At 44.5% G+C, this 13,621-nt stretch overlaps 1 protein-coding gene across 2 annotated transcripts in view; it reads left to right on the forward strand.

The window, feature by feature from the left end:
• Positions 1-558: 558 nt before the first annotated feature.
• Positions 559-13,621, forward strand: part of PLEKHB2 (pleckstrin homology domain containing B2) — a 42,176-nt gene continuing 29,113 nt past the window's right edge. The window contains exon 1 of one of the 2 annotated variants that reach the window (XM_061182998.1): positions 559-855. The gene's annotated coding sequence lies outside the window, so the exon portion shown is untranslated. The remainder of the gene's footprint in view (positions 856-13,621) is intronic. The other variant, XM_061182997.1, reaches the window with a different exon arrangement.

The following is a 13,621-nucleotide window of genomic DNA, read 5'->3' on the forward strand; positions in this document are numbered from 1 at the left end:
CTGATGTTTTTCTCATAGTTAGACTGGGGCTATGCTTGCTTTGGGGAGTAAGACTGCAGGAAAAGTGACCTTGTCATTACGTCGTATCAAGGGTAAATACTATCAACAAGACTTATTGCTGTTGATGTTAACCTTGATCACGTGGTTGAGTAGTGTTTGTCAGGTTTCTCCTCCGTAGAAGTTATTTTTCCCCTTTCCAACACTGCACTCTGGGAGGAAGTGACCATGCACAGCCCACGCTCAGGGGTGCGTGGGTGGAGATTAATACCCCTCTGTATGGAGCATGATTAATTAGAATTCTTCTATAAGGAAGAGTTAGTTCCTCTCCCGAGTAATGTATTTAATTATTTACAGCAGAATGGACTCTAATATACTTATTTTATATTCTAAGTTATAACTGTGCCAGGTTTGGGCACTGGAAGCTGTTTCAGGTTGACTCTTATGTCCCTTGACACGCCTACACGCGTTATTTTTTTAGCATTCCGTACTTCTGGCGCTACACGATGCTCCAATCAGCTGTACTTTCCCCGAAGCAGTTCTAGAGTCAGTCGTTTCTCTAAAGAGCCCTGCCCGGCTCCTTTCACCGGAGAGTGGTACTTATAAGCAAGATCAGGGGGCCTGCAGTTCCTCTTCAGGTGAAACTTAAGCCTCCGAACCCCGCGCATCAGCCAGGCTTGCCCGGGCCCCACCGAACCTCCCGGCCTGCAGTGCGTGCCGTGCGCATGCGCGCCGGGGAGACGTGCCGTCGGACGGCAGTCAGGACGCTGGCGTGAGGCAGTCGGAGCCGAGCAGCTCGGCAGTGTCCTTGCGCTCCCGCCCTGCTTCGGTACGCGGCTGCGGCCGGAGACTTTGCAGGTGAATGTTCCTGTCCGGTCCGGGCGACCCAAGACCCCCTCGGGCCGGGCTCACCCACCCCACGCCCTTCCAGGGAGACCCCAGGCCCGCGCCCTCCGCTCCCCATCCCGGGCGTCGGTCCCTCCGGAGCCTTGTCAGGAGACTCCCGTCAGCGCCCCCCAGCCCCACCCGAGTCCTTCCCCTCTCCTCTCCCTTTCCTAACTCTCCTCCCCACTCCCCTTCCCCCTCGCCTCCCTTCCCCGGATCCCTCCCGAGCCTGCCCTAGAGCCGCCCGCCCGCTGCCCCTCCGGAGCGGACCCCCCCCCTCCTCCCGGCCCTCCCCCTCCCCTCCCCCCTCCCGCGGTCAGTCTAGAGTCTCCCCTGGAGCCGCCCGCCCCGCCAGAGCGCTCCTGCTGCCGCCCCCCTTCTTGCAGGTTGTCCCCGCCGGCACCCCGCTTTTCTGCCCGCGGGGCGCAGGTCTCCGCCCCTGCAGCCCGTCTGGTCGAGGGGATTGGGGCTCTTTTTGGTTATCCTGCCGCCCGGAGATCGCAGCCTCCTTAAGGAGTCCGGAATGGCATTGAAGCTCTGCGCTCTCGGGTGGGGCCCGCCTCCGCTCGTTTCACCTACTCTTGGTTTTGCAGTGTCGTTAGCTCTAAGTGCTCGGTGTTGTATTCTGTGTCTTTTTCCACGTTTGATTCTCTCACCTAACTACATTGGGAACCCCAGAGGTCAGGGGTTTTCATTTCGCGTCAGAGTAGTGTTTTTTGTTTGTTTTTAACTCAAAAATAGAGTAATTTACACAGAAAAGTCTTCATAAATGACTGAATAGTAAAGTTCCAGGTTTTCAGCGTGAGTGGGGGAAAGGAATGAGGTGGGACGATCACAGGGTCAAAAGATCTAGGGGAACATGGTTAATTCCGAACGCTGTTGACTCCTGAGACGCTTTCGTTGTGTTAATACCTCCTCTGACTAGGACGCGGTGGAGCCTCTGCCAGAGGGAGCGGCGCTTAGGTCTAAAGGGAGGGAAGTTCCTGGGTCTTGATGGTCTTTGAGGAAACCAGTGCCAGTGCAGGAAGTGACTTGTGTAAAAGTCACGAGGGGAATTAGGGCCCAAGCTGGGACTGTTAACTACCTGTTTATTTACGACCCTTAATGTTTGTCTGACAAATTAATGACCAAAATATCTGTGTATGTGTGCATGTGCTCCTGCGACTGGTCCTCTTGCGCTCAGGAGTGGCCCCTGGGCTGGGCTGATGGTTATTGATGGGAGGTGGGTATTGGGAAGAGAGCTGGGCAGGTGCTTGTCTGGGCTTCCCTTGTGCTTGGTGTTTACTCGGTGGGGTAGTGATTCCTTAACTCCCCCCATCTCTGAGGGCAGGAATCAAACATATGTTGCAGGATTATCCTGGCAGATAAGAGTGTCTCGCACAGTGTAGGTGGTCAGTAAATGCTTCCTGAAGGAGGCTGCAGAAAAGAGCTCAGAACCTGACAATGGTTCTTTACTAGCATGTTTTTAATGGTGTTAGCATATTCTGTAGGTAAATTTCCTGCTAATCTCAGGGACTGAATTTGTGAAATGATACGTCAGTGGTATAGAAAGGACGGATACCACTCTTGAGGTAGTCATATTACTCCTTGGGGGAAGATAGAGGTTTTTCTTTTCTTTTTTAATTAATTTTTATTGGAGTATAGTTGTTTTACAATGTTGTGTTTCTGCTGTACAGCAAAGTGAATCAGCTATACGTATACATATATCCCCTCTTTTTTGGATTTCCTTCCCATTTAGGTCACCACAGAGCACTGAGTAGAGAGGTTTTTCTTGACTCCCTCTAGAAGATTTGCTATACTTCCCAGCTTGCCATCCTACATTAATATTTGGGTTCTTTCTCCTTTCCTCTGTCCTTTCCACCAGGGAAGTCCCCAGATATCACTCTTGAGGTAGTCATATTATTCCTTGGGAAGATAGAGTGCTAACTAGAGGAGCCAGGCAAAGTGGGTTTTCAGTTCAGAACTGTCAGATTCCAAAGGCAATATTCTTTCCACCTCTTAAGTTGGTCCCTTTTGGATTCAATGATTTTTAAAGTGATTTGAGTTCATATTTAAAATAACTTGAATTGGAATTCCCAGGGAATTCCCAGGCGGTCCAGTGGTTAGGACTCTGTGCTCTCACTGCCAGGAGCCCAGGTTCGATCCCTGGTTGGGGAAACTAAGATTCCACAAGCCTCTAGGCGTGGCCAAACAAACAAACCTTAAAAACTTGAATTGTTGACTATGGTTTGTATTTTTAAAACTCTCTGTAGGTTTTATTGGCATGTGAGTAATGTGGCTATTTTGCAACTAGTTTGCTGGCATCCTCTAGAGACCAGCAGCAGATCAGACTTTAATGAGTTTTAGTTTATGCATTAGATCCTGCTCCAGGATATAAATAATAGTGAAAGGTTGAAATAAGTTATGGAGAATGGAATTCAACAAGGTAAGTCAAAAAGCTACTCCTGTTCCTTCAGAGACTAATTTAGTTATTATTCTGGGAAGGTTTTTGGTTTGATTTTTTTTTTTTTTTCCTTCTAGGTATGTGTTCAAATTTTGATTGTCAGGCGCATCTTACTAAGTCTTCTAAGCCATTTGAGAAGCAGCCTGATGTGCTTCTGTCTTCTAGAATGTTTTAGGCAAATTTTAGTCAGGTGGATAGTGAGGAAATAATAGCAAAAATAGTAGTAATAATTGCTGTGGGAGCAGCTACCATTTGTTAGTTTTAGTAACTAACAGGCACTATGCAAACACAAGTTATTTCACCCAATTTTCCAAACATCCTATCAAGTAGATGTTAGTATTCTCATTGTATAGATGAAGAAACTAAGGCTTGGAAAAGTTAATTAACTTGCTCAAGGTAATTTATAAGTGATTGAGCCAGGATATAAACACAGTTCTTTTGACTTCAAAGCCTGTATTATGAAACATTAGGCTCTATGAATTTTTCAAAGCATATTATCAAAATCATACTTTATGATTTTTGATTGCTAAGAATATACCAAGTTTCTCCCCCCATTTTAAAGAACTGTTAGAAGGGAGGTTCAAGGAAATGGTGTTCATCTAAGGTTTTTCTTTGGTATGTTTGAGGATAATTCAAATTATTGCATACATGTTCACATTTATCAAAATAATACATATACATAGATTGAAAAGCCAAGTAGCACTTTAAACCTCAGAGTCAGAAAAAAAAAAAAACAACTCACTCCCTTTCCATTAACTAGAGACAAATGTTTTCACCTTTTCTTAGCTGCCTTTTTTACATTTATATTCGGGACACGATAACATTGCTGTTGATTTAGATGTAGTCTTTGACTTCTTGCCATAGAAGACTTCTGCCTCGTGTAAACACTCTTCTTGAGTCCACCAGAATCTCTTAGATGTCAGTCTCTGTCCCCTTCCCCTCCCCACCCCCAACACTGTCCTCCAGTCTGGACTGGTTTCTTTTCTAGGCCTGTGGCACAGCTGTCTCCCTGGGACTTTCCTTCACCCGCATCCCCTAGTTCCTCTTGGCTTATGCTCTCATTTTGGTGGAATACATTCTTCGCTAGGCTCTGGAAACAGGGTAGGGTACATGGAAGGTAAATCTTAAGTCTTTCAGCATGCGTGTAAATGTCTTTATTTTATCTACTTGATTGATAATTTGACTGGGTATGGAATTCTGGCTTGAAAATAATTTTCTCTCAGCATTTTGAAGATATTGATCCATTGCCTTCCAGCTTCCAGCATTGTTGATGAAGATGCCCTAATGCTTTGTTTATCCTTTATGTGACCTCTTTTTTGCTCTGGGAAGTTTTTAGGTTCTATTCTTCGTCCATAGAGTTCTGAAATTTCAGTTATAAACCTTACTGAGGATCTTTTAAAATTCATCTTGCTGGACACTCATTGAAGTTTTTGTATCTAGAAATGTATTGTCCTGTTCTGGAAAATGTTTGTATAGTATTTTTTTTTCTACTTTTTTGCTGGTTTATTTGTGAAACTCTCCTGTAAGCAGGATGTTTTATATCCCAGGCTTATCCTTTAATTTTTTTCATCTCTTGGCCTTTTTTTTTCTTTTTTTCCTTTCAGAGAGATTTCCTCCATCATGATCTTTTTAGTTCTTCTATTTTAAATTTTGGTTAATCACTTTTAATCGAGAGCTCTGAACATTCCTATTTTAGAACATTTTGGTTTTGTTTTTTGGATACAATATTGTGTATCATCTTTCTGATAATAGTAATTTTTTAAAAACTTTTCCTTTGTTCCCTGCAATTGTCTCTGATTCCTGTGAGGTTTTTGAGTTTTTTAAATTTAATTTTTTCAGTCCCTTTAAGCTTCCTCAGATGTCTGAACATACATGCTATCTGTTTCTATTTAAGATATTAAAACACCTGATTGAAAGTTTGTGTGTTTAAAGTTTATCACTTGATGAGAATCCCTGTAGGTTTTTAGGCAGAGAGCAGTTTTGTTTTTTTTAAAAATATCTTTTTTTAAATAAATTTATTTTATTTATTTATTTTTGGCTGCATTGGGTCTTGCTGTGTGCGGGCTTTCTCTAGTTGCAGCGAGCAGGGGCTACTCTTCGTTGCGGTGTGCAGGCTTCTCATTGCGGTGGCTTCTCTTGTTGCGCAACACAGGCTCCAGGCGCACGTGCTTCATTAGCTGTGGCACACGGACTCAGTATTTGTGGCCCGCGGGCCCCAGAGCACTGGCTCAGCAGTCGTGGCACACAGGCTTCGTTGCTCTGCGGCATGTGGGATCTTCCTGGACCAGGGCTCGAACCCGTGTCCCCTGCATTGGCAGACAGATGCCTAACCACTGCGCCACCAGGGAAGCCCGGAGACCAGCTTTTTTATAGAAAAAAAAAAATGTCAGTATCAATGAACCTTTGGCTCTGCCCTTCGTCCAGAGCTAGAGAGTCTGGGAGTTAAGTAAAGGAAGAGGACAGGGAGTTTAAGACATTCACTTACTCTGTTACTCCTCTAAGTTTGGCATCTCTTTTCCACTCTGAGCTATCCCTGGTGTCCCCAAGACTACAGCCTCTGTGTTTCAGCTTTTCCAGAAAGGAGATCCTCAGGACTGGGGAGGGTAGTTGCCTGGATGTGTAGAGGGCCTACTAACTCTTCTTAAAGACTTTCAGTAAATTCTGATATTCTTCCCCGCCTTCAGCATTATCTCATACTTCCAGTTTCTGAATCTTTATGGTGTTCTGTGGCTAGAGTTGGCTTGCTGTGTTGTGGCTTCTTATTAGCACATGAAAAGCAGAGAAAGCTGAATTTTATATTAGTTACTACTTGTTCATTTGCCTTTAAAACTTTCTCAGCGTTTTTAGCATCTAATCTGCTTTTGTCTCTGCTGCGATTCTCTTTGTGTTTGTGGATTTATGCTTTGTTTTCCCCTTAACTGTCATTTTAGTTGCATTTCAGGAGAGAGCAGAGTTAGGTGTTTAATCTGTCGTTAATGTTGGAAATAGCAAAGCAGTCACCAGCATGGGTGATCTTTATGTTATTCATATATCTTTTGTCTTGGATTCTCATTTTTTAAATATTTATTTCTATTTTTGGCTGTGTCAGGTCTTGTTGCAGCATGTGGGATCCTCCGCTGAGGCATGCGGGCTCCTCGTTGCATGGTTCAGGCTTCTCTCTAGTTGTGGCCTGTGTGCTCAGTAGTTGTGGCACGCGGGCTTAGTTGCCCTGTGACATGTGGGGTCTTAGTTCCCCGACCAGGGATCGAACCCGTGTCTCCTGCATTGGAAGGCGATTCCTAACCACTGGACCACCAGGGAAGTCCCTGGATTCTCAGTTTAATGTCACTGTTGTGTCTTCTGTCTTTGAAAATAACTCTCATGTGATTTGTAGTGTTTAGTGTCAAGAAATATGTATTTTCCAGAAATATATAATATTTCTATATACTGTAGAGAGAAAAATGGGAAGATGGATATTTAAAGTCTGCCTTTTCTTCTTTTTCCCCTCAGAGCACTGGTCCTAGGTAACCTCAAGGCAGGGCAGGCTAGCAGGATCCAGGACCAGGGATTGGGCTAGGCTAATGAGTAGGGTACCTGTTTTAGGCAGTGGCATGTGAATGCTCTATAAGGCTGAGGGCAAGTAGGCTGAGTGATAGGCAATGTTCTCTCCTCCTCTGCTTGGTGGTCAGGGTTCAGGATACATTGGAGGAGCTTGGCAGGGGACAGACTCTAGATAGAAAGAGTTAGCTGTGGTCCAGCATAGGTAAGGAGGGTCATTTAGGAGCAGATGAGGCAGCTGCTTATTTAAGTACTTGTTACCCTTGGTGTCTCTTATTTATACGGCCCAGTGAGGGGTCTGGATTGTGTTACATCTTGCTTACGGGTTGGGAGCCAGAGGCGAGGGTGCTCCTGCTGATGAGGCAGTGTGCTCCAGTGGTGATGGGCTGCCAGCGTGGTACCTGACAGAAGAGGCTGGTAGACACAGTCAAAGGACACATACCTCTTTAACGGAGATGAAGAACTTTTCTGCCCTCCGAGGACTGCCCATCTTGCGGTCTCTGCTAGATGGTAAAATGTCAAGCCTCAGTCCCCCAGGAAGATGACTGTTGGCTGATGATGTTGCCTGATCTGAGTGAAGACACCTCAGGTGCTTTAGGAAGCTCCTTTATTTTATTTTCATTTTTAAAAATAAATTTATTTATTTATTTATTTAATTTTTGGCTGGGTTGGGTTTTTGTTGCTGCGTGTGGGCTTTCTCTAGTTGTGGTGAGCGGGGGCTACTCTTCGTTGTGGTGCACGGGCTTCTCATTGCGGTGGCTTCTCTTGTTGTGGAGCATGGGCTCTAGGTGCGCGGGCTTCTGTAGCTGTGGCACGCAGGCTCAGTAGTTGTGGCTCGTGGGCTCTAGAGTGCAGGCTCAGTAGTTGTGGTGCACGGGCTTAGTTGCTCCACGGCATGTGGGATCTTCCCGGACCAGGGGTGGAGCCTGTGGCCCCTGCATTGGCAGGCGGATTCTTAACCACTGCGCCACCAGGGAAGTCCAGGAAGCTCCTTTAATATCCTCTTAGCTTCTTCTGACTTCTGGAGATTGGCTTGTAAGTGCTTGCCCAGAAAGTGCAAGTAGCCAAACTCAGCGCATTGCTGAGGGTGTGAATCCAGGGTTCTTTTCCAGGAGTCATTTCTCCCCAGCAGTGTACGTTTTAGGATGGTTTGAAACCTGTTCCTACGGTCTTCTCTGCTGCCTATGTAGCAGTACACTTGAGTCCTTAATTCAGAAATCTAGACTTTTTGTCTTAAAAAAGAAATCCTAACATCTTAGACAGTAAACAACAAACATCTCTTACTTGTTAATGCAATAACTGTTTGAATTATTTAGTGAGAAGAAGGAATTACACAAATCAAAGTGTTTAACCTTTTTTTTAAACCCCCTGTGCCTCCCCCACCCCAGTTGTGAAATTGAAGTCACATTGGAAGGTGTGTTTTCTCTAACACATTCTGTAGTGATGTATATGGTTTTAATCATTTTATACTTAGGATGCCTTTTAGCCTCAGTTGGTTCTAATGAACCATAATTATTATTTTCACATTGGCACCCATATTGTCACAATCTGCCCATTAGATGCCGTTTCTGCAGCTGGTTGACTTTTTTTTTCCTGAAAGCATCTTTGTTTTTTGACAATAAGACAACTTAGGCACATCTTGAGGTGTCCTGTCCCTGAATTGTAACCAGCTCGTTTTCAAGGAGTGCTGGCTCCTTTTAGAGGAGACCAGTATTAGAGATAAAAATCTGGGCATGTGAGATTGTTCCACATAATGACTAAGGGTAGACAGGATGATACCAGATAAGAAGCTACTTGAGTCCGCAGAACAACTACCCTTTTATAAAAAGTGTGAGTTTCTGTTGCTAATTTCAGTTTAAGTTTCTTTCTACCTTGTAATTATCTAATTTTCTCTTTCTTTAATAGTTTTGAACTATTTTAAGTAGGCATGCCAAAGATACGTTTATAACGTTGTCCTCTCGATGGAGAAGTTTTTTTTTCCATTTTAAATTCTTGACTCCAGTGGCCTGAAATTGATTTCCAAGTCGGCTTTTCAGTTTTCTCTGTTTTTTTTTAAAATAAATTTATTTAATTAATTTATTTATTTTTGGCTGCGTTGGGTCTTCGTTGCTGCACGCAGGCTTTCTGTAGTTGCGGTGAGCGGGGGCTACTCTTCGTTGTGGTGCGCGGGCTTCTCATTGTGGTGGCTCCTCCCATTGCGGACCACGGGCTCTAGGCGCACGGGATTCAGTAGTTGTGGCTCGCGGGCTGTAGAGCACAGGCTCAGTAGTTGTGGCGCACAGGCTTAGCTGCTCTGCGTCATGTGGGATTTTCCCAGACCAGGGCTCGAACCTGTGTCCCCTGCACTGGCAGGTGGATTCTTAACCACTGCACCACCAGGGAAGCCCCAGTTTTCTCTTGTTGACATCCCTTGAGCCACATCTACCTGAAAAGTAAAAGAAACCCAGCCTCACCCCAAGGAAACGCCAAAGAAAACATAGGCACAAGATCTGGCAACTCATATGCTGACCCATACAATTAGTAGATAACTGGAAAGCTCTAGGTCCTTAAGGAACTCTTGTTTTTAACTCTTTATTTCCTGGATGCTACTGGTGGTGGTGTTAATCTTACGGGCACATAAAGTTGTTGGACTCGGATTCTTGAAGACCTGTGAATAAATGAAGCTGTTCTTAATATCATTGTTAGGCTGAGCTGACATTTTGACTATTACGAATGTCAGCAAATACAGCCAAATTAATATCAAGAATCATGAAAGATTTAAAAAAATTTACCACAGAAGTTCGGGAGACTCCTTCCTGTTGCATCACATTTTTGCACTGTTCACTTGGTTCCATAACCACCAACTCAGAAGGTACCAGTAAAGTTGTGTGACAACATTTCAGTCAGGTTTTATATTTGTATTGTATCTAGGTAGCTCCCAATACCTATAAGTAATTTTTGACCTATTCCCAGCTATTTTCCAAAGGAAAATAAATGAGTTTTTGTTATGATCATAGGAAGTTTTAGTATAAATATCCAGGATTTGGCATGAGTCGAATACGTGTTATATACCCTTCCAGTTATATGTTCTGGGGTAATAGTATCACTGCAGAGATGTGATGCTATCTATAACACTCCATCCCCTGTCTTTTTAGCTTACAAGTTTAACCTGTTTCTTCCGTTAGAATGTAAGCTAACATGAAAGCAAGGATTTTAGCTTGGTCACTGCTGTATCCTTAGTGCCTGCTGCAAGGCTGGGCACACGTTAGATGTTCAAAGAATATTTGTTGAATGAAAATATGTTGGTATTATTTCTCTGCCTCAAATCCTTTTGGAAGTAAATGATTGTTTTAGGATGTTTTAGGCTGCAAGTTGCAGGAAACTAGTTCAACTCAGTTTAAATAATGAAGCAACCCATCGTTTTGCTTAATGGGAAGCCTTGCATTAGCGGGAGATCCCTGGTTGGGTGAGTCCGTGACTCAGCAGTTAGCGCTGCCATCTCAACAGTCGGCTGCCCTCAGGCTCGTCCCTTCACTGTCAGCAGGTGTCTCGCAGCAGCAGTGAGCAGCGCGAACATGCACTGAGAGAAAGAGAAGAGATTGACTGTGCATCTAGTTCATCTGGGACTGTACGTTTGAGTACCTAAATGTGGGAGGGAAAGATGAAAAACGTCTTTCCTTTCTTGGTGAGGACAGACAACGTGAATTGGCAGAAACTGCAGGGAGACTAAGAACCTTCAGATTACAGGATTTTGGAGATGCTGGAATATAGGATGATTTGTGAGACTCGAGCCATACTTAGACATGGGGAAAGTTAAATGAGGGAGAACTCATTTGTTCTTTTGAGGTGCCCACTTGGGCTTGTGCTCCGTTTTGCTAACCTTCCAAACCTTTGTGCCTTAAAGAGAATACCTAAAACTGCTAAAGCAGAAAACAAAAGTGGCCCATAATCTCAGCCTCCAAAGAATATCTGTTGATTTCAAAAATAAAATGATACAGTACTTGCAAGTTGTTTTTTTAATTTATTTATTTAATTTATTTTATTTTTGGCTGCATGGGGTCTTCGTTGCTGCGCGTGGGCTTTTCTCTAGTTGTGGCGAGCGGGGGCTACTCTTCGTTACGGTGCACGGGCTTCTCATTGCCGTGTCTTCTCTTGTTGAGCACGGGCTCTAGGCGCGTGGGCTTCAGTAGTTGTTGTGGCGCGTGGGCTTCAGTAGTTGTTGTGGCACACGGGCTTAGTAGTTGTGGCTCGTGGGCTCTAGAGCGCAGGTTCAGTAGTTGTGGTGCACGGGCTTAGTTGCTCCGCGGCATGTGGGATCTTCCTGGACCAGGGCTCGAACCCGTGTCCCCTGCATTGGCAGGCGGATTGTTAACCACTGCGCCACCAGGGAAGCCCCGCAAATTGTTTTAAAAAACTTAAATAGTACAGAAAGGTGTAATAGGCCTGAATAGTCACCCTCTTTTCTGACACATATGCAGCACTGCCTCATTCCTCTCCTCAGAGGTACACGTTGTTAACAGTTTTTATGATTCCTTCCAGAAAGCAGTTGTGTGGGTATCAGCTACGTGTGCTCATCAGCACACACTGTTCTACTTCATTCCTTTTCACATCTGCATAATCTGCCATGGGTGGAGGTGCTCATTAAGCAGTCCTCTTTCGTGGAGCCCTTTGGTTGGGGCTAGTGTTATACATGTGTTGGTGAACCTGTGTATGTGTATCAATGAGGCATGTTTCTAGTAATGGTGAGATAGCTAGGTCAAAGTATATGAATATTTAAAATTTGGATGGATATTGTCAAATTTCCCTCCCAAAAGGTTACAACAGTTTTCATTCCTGCCATTATGCTTTCTCCTTTCTGGGTATCATAGTTTTTTTCCTTTGAGGCCCTCTGATAGGTAATATTGTTAATTTGTGATTTGAATTTTGTGAGTTGAATTGAGAGAGAAATGGAGTAGCTTATGAGTTTTTTGCCCACTCATGTTTCTTTTCCTGTGAACTGCCAAATGATTGCTGTTTCTGTTTTAAGTGAGCTTTATATGTGAAGGAAATTAACTCACTGCTGCCATATATATGGTTGTAAAACGTATTTTTCTTAATCTTTTATTGGTCTTTTTGACTTTATTTTTTGCCGCTCAGATTTTTATTTTTATGGAGTTAAATTTATCAACCTTTTTTTTCATGATTTCTGGTGTTCTGCTCTGACCTGGCCACTCCACCTGCTGACACCAGTGCGCACCTTACTGGGCTGTGTACAGCTGTTAGGGCACACCAGGGGTAAGGCTGAGGCAGCTGGACCCCAGAGCCTCATGATACCAGGCATGTTAGGAGAAGCCACAAGTCCTTGACAGAGCTGAATCTTTGTATTCTAGGGCTGCTTTATGTCTGTTAGATGTAAGTGGAGTTAGACTTAGTAAGGTGGGCAGGGTGCTGAGGCTAAAGCCTAGGGTGCGTGTGGGGGGTTGTATTGGCCGTATTAAGGAGGTACTGGGTAAATTCCAGGTGGCCAGTGAGGTAAAATGGCTTTGGTCCTTTCCTCAGCTGACACTGAAAGGGCTAAGGATAGAGAGTTAGACCAAAGGGTGGTGGTTTTGTGATACAATAAGAAACATATGAACTTCTAAAACTCTTGGAATTTCCTGAGAGATAGAGGTACTAGGGGTGTCTTTTTGTTGTCTTTTTATTCATAATAAACCCCTTTCAACCATATCTAAGTTTATGCTAATGAGATGATGGGCCCCTAGATAACTTCAGGGTAGGGCTGGTTGCCAGAGGGACCAAGCTTGTCATGAGGTTAGAACTTTCAGCCCCAGGGGCTTCCCTGGTGGTGCAGTGGTTAAGAATCCGCCTGCCAATGAAGGGGACACGGGTTCGAGCCCTGGTCCGGGACTATCCCACATGCCACAGAGCAACTAAGCCCGTGCGCCACAACTACTGAGCCTGCGCTCTAGAGGCCGTGAGCCACAACTACTGAAGCCTGCGCACCTACAGCCCGTGCTCCGCAACAAGAGAAGCCACCACAATGAGAAGCCCATGCACTGCAACGAAGAGTAGCCCCCGCTCGCCGCAACCAGAGAAAGCCTGCGTGCAGCAACAAAGACCCAACGCAGCCAAAAATAAAATAAATAAAATAAACAAATTTATAAATAAAAAATAAAAAGATCTTTCAGCCCCATCACTGGACCTCCAGAGATGGCAGAGAGGCTGGAGATGGAGCTTAAGGACCAGTGTCCAATGATGTAATCAATCATGGCTACCTAATGGAACCTCCTTAAAACCCCCTAAATGACAGGGTTCCAATGATCACATGGAGATGCTGGGAGAATGGTGCCTGGAGAGGCATGGAAGCTCTGCACTCTTCCCCCAGTCCTTGTCCTCTGCATCTCTTCCGCCTTGCTGTTCCTGAGTTGTATCCTTTTATAATAAATAGGTAATAGTAAGTAAAGTGCTTTCCTGAGTTCTGTGAGCCATACTAGCAAATTATCGAATCTCAGGAGGGGGTTGTGGGCACCCCCAATTTATAGATCAGAAATATGGGTGGCCCAGGACTTGTGTCTAAAGTGGGAGCACTCTTGTGGAACTGAGCCCTTAACCTGTGAGGTCTGATGCTAACTCCAGGTGGTTAGTGTCGGAATCTAATTGAATCATTAGACATCCAGTTGGTGTCCTGAGAATTGGAAAATTGGTTGTTGGTATGGAAAAACCCCACACATTTGGTGTCAGAAGTGTTGTGAGTAAAAACAGCTCATACGGGTCATTCTCTTTTCTGGGTATAATTTTGAA

Source organism: Eubalaena glacialis, chromosome 1 (assembly GCF_028564815.1).
Source record: "Eubalaena glacialis isolate mEubGla1 chromosome 1, mEubGla1.1.hap2.+ XY, whole genome shotgun sequence".
Taxonomy (NCBI): domain Eukaryota; kingdom Metazoa; phylum Chordata; class Mammalia; order Artiodactyla; family Balaenidae; genus Eubalaena; species Eubalaena glacialis.